Genomic DNA, 8209 nt, shown 5'->3' on the forward strand with positions numbered 1-8209 from the left:
TTTTTACCTAATTGTTTTCAGCAAACATCTGCCGTTATGAAAAGCTAAAAATATATATACAAAGCCTCATATGAATGAACGTTCTTCATAGTATTCAGTAAACACAGCAAATGTCCAGTAACAGTTGGTTTCCACACAGAAAAACACACTAACCATATTGAATACCTTCTTCCAGCTGTTGAAGCAGAGATTTAGCCTAGGGAGCTGTTTTCAAATGTATTTGGCTATTTTACCATCTGGTATTTACTGACTCTGGGTGCAGTCCTGCTTCTAGTCATGCGATTTGTACAAATCAAGTCTATAGGAACTAATTCCAGAGGCATAGCTCGGATCAATTATGTTGGTCAAATGGTGAACATTTGAGGGTCTTTAAAGGAACCTGTAGATATGAACTTCTCGAGTTTAGCAGAAAGATTCAGATTCCTTTGAGAACTATTTTTCTGAAATTAAAATATGTTTATCCTCCATTTTCCTCCAACATTTGCTCTGTAAATGGTACCGTTCCCCATTTATTTAAAAGCAGTTTGAAAATGTCTTCTAATAAAATCTTCTTGTTAAGAGTCAGAAGCTAGGAAGTGAACTGCTGAAGAATGTGAAGAAAGACTGCATATTTAATCTAACCTGACTACAAATATGATGTTTTAGAAACCACCTCTAAAACAGGTGGTGGCTTAAGTGACTCACAAAAAAAGTGAAATGTAAAAAGAATGCAAAAAAGCCCCCAAACAAATAAAACAAACCAAACCAAACCAAAACCCCAACCAACAACAAAAAAAAACAACACCAACCAACCAAAAATAACAAAAGGATAAGATCTATATAAGAGTATGTGAAATCCACTTCTCTCTAAGTATAATGCACATCTGAATATTTCAACATTTTCAGTTGCTGAAGATATTTCGGTTATACAAGATTTAGCAAGAAGAATGTAGAGGAAACAGACGAATGTTTGGGTAAAATAAGAAAGGCTAATGTATTCCTGTAAGCAATGTGAGATGGATTTAAGTAGTTGACTTGGAGGGCAAACAGTACTTATAAATAAAATATAATTCATTGTGGAACTTTAAAAAGAAGCTAATTCAAAGCAATACTTAAGGTTGTTTTTTCTAAAACCATTCAAGACAGTGAGCTGGCACATCCACTTGTATGTTAGACAAGTTCATTAGAAAGGTGGTAGAAAGCTGTTGAATACTGGAAGGAAGACTGGAAGTTAGAAATTTTATAATTTGGCAAATAGAAAAGGAAAACCAGTTTTTATTTTAGAATCAGGAAATAAGAACATTTGTAAGGAAATAGTGACAGAATTGTTTCTAAACATAATTTGACTAGTGCTAAATTTTTTGCTAGTCATACTCTTATGATTAGAGACTATTGAGAACAGAAAGAATGAATCACTATACTTCCCTTATACCAATCTATAACACTACTGTCAAAACCAAAAATGACTGGGAGAAAAATTCTGAGAAGTTCACATGACAACTTGGAGCTTGGAACTGTGATATCTTGTGTTCACATACATAGGTAAAGTCATTATACCCTTTATTTTTATCCTGAATGTATCAAGGTTTGTATATCAGGTTTAGTTCTTTAGCGCTACTACTTGCTAAATTTAGAGACATAAGCTACAATCTTTCCTACATTAGAGGTGCTTATGAGCTGTTGCATTGGGTCAGCATGGCCATGTTTTGTAGTGGGGGTGGGCTACAGGGGTGATTTCTTCATTCCCCATGTCCAGCAGAGCCAATGCCAGCCGGCTCCAGGACAGACCCGCTGTTGTCCAAGGCCAAGCCAATCAGGAATTATAGTAATGCCTCTGTGATAACATACTTGAGAAGGAGAAAAAAGTTATTATGCAGATATAATTGTGACCAGAGAAGGGCAAAGTGAGAACGTATGAAAGTAACAACTATACAGACACAAGGTGAGTGGAGAAGGAGGGGGAGGAGGTGCTCCAGGCACCAGAGCTGAGATTCCCCAGCAGACTATGCAGATCATGGTGAGGTAGGATGTGTCCAGTCCATGGAGGTTAATGGGGCTGCAGAGATCCACCTGCATCATCAAGGAGACCCATGCCAGAGTAGGTGGATGCCTGAAAGAGGGCTGTGAACCCATGGGAAACCTGTGCTGTAGCAGGGTCCTGGTAGGGACCTATGGACCCATGGAGAGAGCAGCCCACTCTGGAGCAGGTTTCCTGGTAGGAAAGTTCAGTTTCCCTGGCAGCAGTTCAGGGAAAACTGGTGGCCATTGGATGGACTCACATAGGAGAAGTTAATGGAGGACTGTCTCCTTTGGGAGGAACCCCATGCTGGAGCAGGGGAAAGGCTCTTCTTGAGCAGTGGCAGGAACCACCTTTGATGAACTGACCGTAACCTCCACTCCCCATCTTCCTGCTCCACTGGAGTGCAGGAGGTAGAGCTAGGGAAGGAGGGAGGGGTGGGGTGAAGGTGTTTTTTAATATTTATTTTACTTCTTATTATCCTGCTCTGATTTTATTAGTAATAAATTCCAATAAATTCCCAAATTTGAGCGTGTTTTGCCTGTGACAGTACTTGCTGAGTGATCTCTCCCTGTCCTTGTCTCAACTCATGAACCTTTTGTTGTATTTTCTCTCCCCTGTCCAATTTTGGAGGGCAGTGATAGAGTGGTTTTGGTGGGAGCCTGGCATGCAGTGAGGGTCAACCCACTACAACTGTAATCAAGACATAAATCTTGGTCATTTCTCTGTGTTAAACTAAAGTGTCTGAATCTCTTAAATAGTTAGCATGGAGATATTTTCCCCACAACTATGGTTTCTCTACAGTTGCTTTTATTTCTGTAGCCTGAACATAGAGTCCACCCCATAACTCAGTGTCCCAATAATGGCATCAATATTTTCTTGGGGAGAAATCCTTGCCACCATTCTGCATATAGCATTTCTCTGCTTCCAGCATTCAATTAGCTATCTGAACAAAAGCAAACAGCTTAGAAGATAACAGATGCAATAAATTGTGCCAAGTGGACTCTTCCAAGCTGTACCAGATGAACATGTGCTGGTTTGTTTTTCAGCCTTTTTGGTAAAGCTTTCCCCAACAGACAAATTAAAAGTTTAAGCTTTCTACAGCAGTACTTTCTGAGTGTCTTGATTCCTCTGGAAACCTAAGTATGCAGACCTTCGTAGATCTGAAATACATGTTGAATCAATTTCCAAAGTAAAGTTTCATCTCCTTGAAGATAAAAGTGTAATATAAACAATTTTTATTCTTGAAAATATTAATGAAAATAATTTCATATGGGGTAGAATTTCCTTTTACTACTCGTGAGTTACCATCTGATTCTGTCACATTAAGGGATAAGTTATGACCATTCCCTCAGCTGCTGCCAGAGTAGAACTGAATTTATAAATATGTATGGACATGTGTCATTTATGCTCATGAGCATCACAACCTCTGAGTACACAGTATTTTGTTATTTGCTACACAAACACATTAGTTTGTACAGAACCACAAGTAAATCCCCACTATACATATGTGGGGATATACACCTTCTAAACAAACTTCAGTTGGAAGAAGAAAATCCGCTTGTTGAAACTAAAGACAGGGAAGAGTCAGTCATAAACTAGTAAATTTTCTACAGTTGAAATAATATTTTCCATTCAAATGTCTAGAAATCCTGCAGGTTCCTACTGAGGGACTTTTATGACAATAGAAATGTTTGAATTAGAAATAAGAATTAGGACTATGTCAATAGTTTGAACAGAACCAAGATGATTAGATTTCACAAGAAAACTTTCTTTGTGGGACATTAATATCGCCTCGAGGCAAGGTTCATAATAGAATTGACAATGGCCTTTCTAATTGCAGAATTTATATATGTGTCTGATTAAATTTTTTTTCCACCACTCTAACTGATATATCTATTATTAATAAGGCATGAAGGGAATATTGACAGTTTACCAGAGTGATAAAACTCATAAAAGTCCTGTCCTGGTAGAAAACGAGAAGAAAATATCTACTGTTAAAATATTAGTTTTAGTATCCTGTACACAGTTAGTTCAAAGTCAGCTGAAAAATTTGGCAAAAACTTACGGGTCTCTAGCTCTCTTTAATAATAAAGTTAATGGTACTTGTCCTTGTAGCTTGGAAGTCTCATGAGGTGCCAATAATGCCCTAGGGATAAAGTAAAAGTATGTGCTAAGACTGTTTTTATTTCAGACCAGTTGGAGGACTATACCTTTTTACCCTTAAAACATACTTCTTTTTAGTATGAGGAAAAAACATGAGAAGAGCAAGGTATTGTATTGGTGTTTAAAGATGAAAGACTGAGGATCAGATGTATTAAAAGCCAAATTCTATGAAGCTCATAAACATATGCATAAGAAAATATTTTGAAAGGAGCCCAAAAGACTTTCTGACACTTGTTATGATGAGCCTGAGAACAGAAACCAGGCCCGTTCCAGTCCAGCATCTTTTCTACAGAAACACTTTTCTTATACCCATGGAGCAAGGACTAGAGTCGTCTAAAAATTGAATAAATAACTGAATCTATATTAAGCCAGCTTTCAAACCATCTCGTATTTAGTAGTCTAATCAAATATATAGGATATATTAAATTTAGACACTGCATAGCCCCTGTTTGCTCCATCGTGCACCACTCATTCCCTGCTTTCCCACCCATGACTAGTACAGTCATCCAAAGCATAGTCTGACAAAAACTTCTTCATGCAAACATACATATTCTGTCTCTCATTTTAAGATAAACCTACCTTTTCGTGCGTGGATTTAAAAATAGCCAGCATTTCTGAGTCACACTGAAAACCAATGCAGCAGCTTCCCCTGCTGGCTGCTGAGGAAACGAACCAGCAGACATTCCTCGCCTTGCCTGGTATCGACTTGCCGCTGATGCTCAAGCACCGAGAATTAAGCCGAAGGCAGCTACTTAAGGCTAGTCACATGTCAGCATTTTCGCAGGGTAACAGTTCGTCAGTGAATACTGAGATACCTAGTACCTGTCAAAAAGAAAAGAAATAAGTATGCCAGTTAAAAAGCTGTTTAGATCGGCTCTGAGGAACTCTGTACAGTTGCAGCCATTTTAATATATAGGCTACTTGCATGACGATTTTAGTCCGCCAGCACATGCCAGTATATTTTAGCTGTGGGGCTAGTTATAACATAGTTGCTGTCTTCTTTTAGGGTCAAAGATATTGTAAAGGTCACTAAAAATATCTGTATGCATTTTTGGGCTTTGCTTCATCAATACAATCTTCTTAATTCCTTCTCAGAGTAATTTTTTTGATATCAAATTACATACTTCCTATCTAAATTAATGGTAATCATACAACATTAGTTGCTGTATAACTTGGAAAGTATAATTGTACCCATGTATGGATAAGTTTTGACATTGCTATCTGCAAGACAATACTCTCTCAACTATTCTGTGTTCTGTAATAAAATATGTAGCAAATCACCTGTAGGGCAAAAGATAATGGACCCAATGGTGCAAATTGTGATGGTCAAGACTTTCTCATTTAGCTTAATGGAAAACCGCAGGAACTTACCAGCCCACAGGAATGCACTGTATAATATCTCACTCAAGGTCAGGCCAAACATTTCAGATAGACTGGGGGAATTTAGCTGCTATAAAATTTTTGAAGCTTTCTGTAATCATATATTCAGCTATTTATTCCTATTCACTAGGCTAGTAGCTGATCATGATTATTCTAGAGGGTCATTCAATGTCCACTTTGATCAAATAATTACCAAAAACTTTTACTATTAAATTTTATATTTATTAATATATCTTTATGACCCCATTCATGTAAAACTGCAGAAGGTCAGGAGGGAAATGACAGTTATCTGAGTTTCCTGCTGATAAAGCAAAATAAGGGGAAAATTGCATCTTTCTAATTTTTTTTTAAATATCATTTTTGTTTTACAGTGCTGAACTCCTCTGATGCCTTGTCGCTGGTAATACTATTTCAAAGCCACTTTGGAAGTAGGAAGGTCCTTGTATTCCCCTCCATCAGCCAAAAGCAATGAAGCATTACAATTCTCTGCCCATTCTATTAATAGACTTGCAACTGAAGCAGAAGAAATTCAAGGACTTTTCTTTCCTGACACATTTTACAGTATCTCTAAGCAACATAGCAGAAATCAAGGTACAAAGCTGACATGTAATTTCTGATGAACTAGGACATTTACTTAAGAAGCTGAAAATTGATTACACTTATTTCCTAATTCCTTTGGTAATATCTAAGAGAAGCATGGTCTCAAGTATTATAGCACTTCCACGTTGCACTAAGTATCCCATTCAGAATTCAGTACCAGAAAAAATATTGCAAGAGCTATTTTCTGCAAAGCTAATGTGGTCGTGTTCACACCTAAGTGAAGAGATTTTCTTCTGCAAGAACAAGCAGAGTCAAGTGTTAAGGTATGGATATGGTCTCAGAATATAGCCTGAGAAAACAGATATAATGTTGGCTTGCCAGCAAAAAGTCTATTGCAGCAAATTTCTGGGGTTTTCTAGTCATTTTTTCTTAGAGATTGTAAGATCTGTGTTTCCTATCTGTATATTAGATATACCTGTCCTTGCCTCTGACACTGATTATGACTTTTTATATTAAAGAATTTCCTGTAGTATTAGGAATCTCCACCCAGGACTTCACTGTAATCTTATATACAACTAAAAATAGCCCTGACACATTCTAATCTATTTTGCTTTTTGACACATCCATTTTTGCCAAGACTAAAATCAGTATTTGCACTTGCTCTCAGATATCAAGCAAATAATTACGCTTTCATGTGGCAGAGATTTAGGAGTTTGTTCCATTTCTCTTTCTAGTTAGACATGTCTTTTACAGATAGATTTGGGAGCAACACTTCGGATGACTCCAGAGACTCTTGCCGGCTTCCAACATTCCGAAGGTTTGAAAAGCTTTGTTGCTTTGAAAGTGATGTTATAGATAAAATGTCAGATGAATACTCAATTTTGAAACTGGAATAAATCCACACATTTGTATTTAGGCCAGGATGATCCATGTTTCTGTAAAAATACTGATTTTAGCAATCTGTACAAAATTTGTAGGAATAAATACAATTGCTCTACGAAATAACTTGGAGAAGGTATCAAGAGATCACTTTATAAACATGTTTAAATTATAGGAAATATTTAAATATCTTTGTAAATGTTCCTTTTTAACAACAAGTTATTCTAATTACACAGCAAAGCAGTGCTCCCACACTGCTACATAATATACAATAAGCTGAGATTTAACCGAATTCAAATCAAGACTTTCTTTCTTGATCGTATCTTTTTATACATTTTTTCCTTAAGTATCCAGGAAAAAGGTAAACATTTAAGATAAATGTAGTTCTGCAAAGTCTTTAGAAACTATCTGAATTAAACATCAGCATTATTGCAGAGATGTCAGACATCTGTACATTGCTTTTTTCGCTTTGGAAAATGATCCCACTACTTTGTATTAGAAAAGAAAGTACAAAGTATGTTAGTATATATTTTATTGTCTTAAACAGCAACTACATCTAAATACTTTAGCTAGGATCTCTGTTTTCAGTGAAGCAAATTTACCTATGTCAATAAAGATATTACACAGTACACTACCAGTTCACTTACAGTTAAGGACCCTTGACAGCTAGAGTCAGTCTTTAAACAAAAAATCTGGCCTTGGATACCCAATTCTCTCATGACAACATTTTAGGAACTTGACAGTGACACTCTATGGATGTAACTAAAGACAAAATTTAACCCCAAAGTGATAGGATGAGTTTCTGGGATTTAACTCCTATTGAAATTAACAAGTGTTGTGTGACTAAATCCTTAGGTGAAGCTTGAAAAGTTCAATCACAATGCAGGTACCTAATAGGAAAGTAGCAATCTTACTCTCCATTAAATCAGAGAAAGGTCTCGGCCTCTGTATGGTATTAGTATGTGGACAAATAGGCCTACTGAAACCTGTCTTATCACATATCAACCACTCCCTCTTTCATCTCCACATTCCCATTTCAGCTTGCTTTCACAGCTGTCAAGACTCCTGGTCCTGTTTTAATAGTTACAGATAAAATAAAGAGATAGTAGTGACTTTCTGGAATAATACGGAGAGAACAAATGAGATGCGCAAAGTAATGCTTAGCAAGTTTGCCAAGATCTTTTAATGTCTGAGTCACAGATGAGACTACAAAATGAAGAAATGAAACTATAAATAAAAATATTTAAA

This window comes from Pseudopipra pipra, chromosome 1, assembly GCF_036250125.1.
Source record: "Pseudopipra pipra isolate bDixPip1 chromosome 1, bDixPip1.hap1, whole genome shotgun sequence".
Lineage (NCBI taxonomy): Eukaryota > Metazoa > Chordata > Aves > Passeriformes > Pipridae > Pseudopipra > Pseudopipra pipra.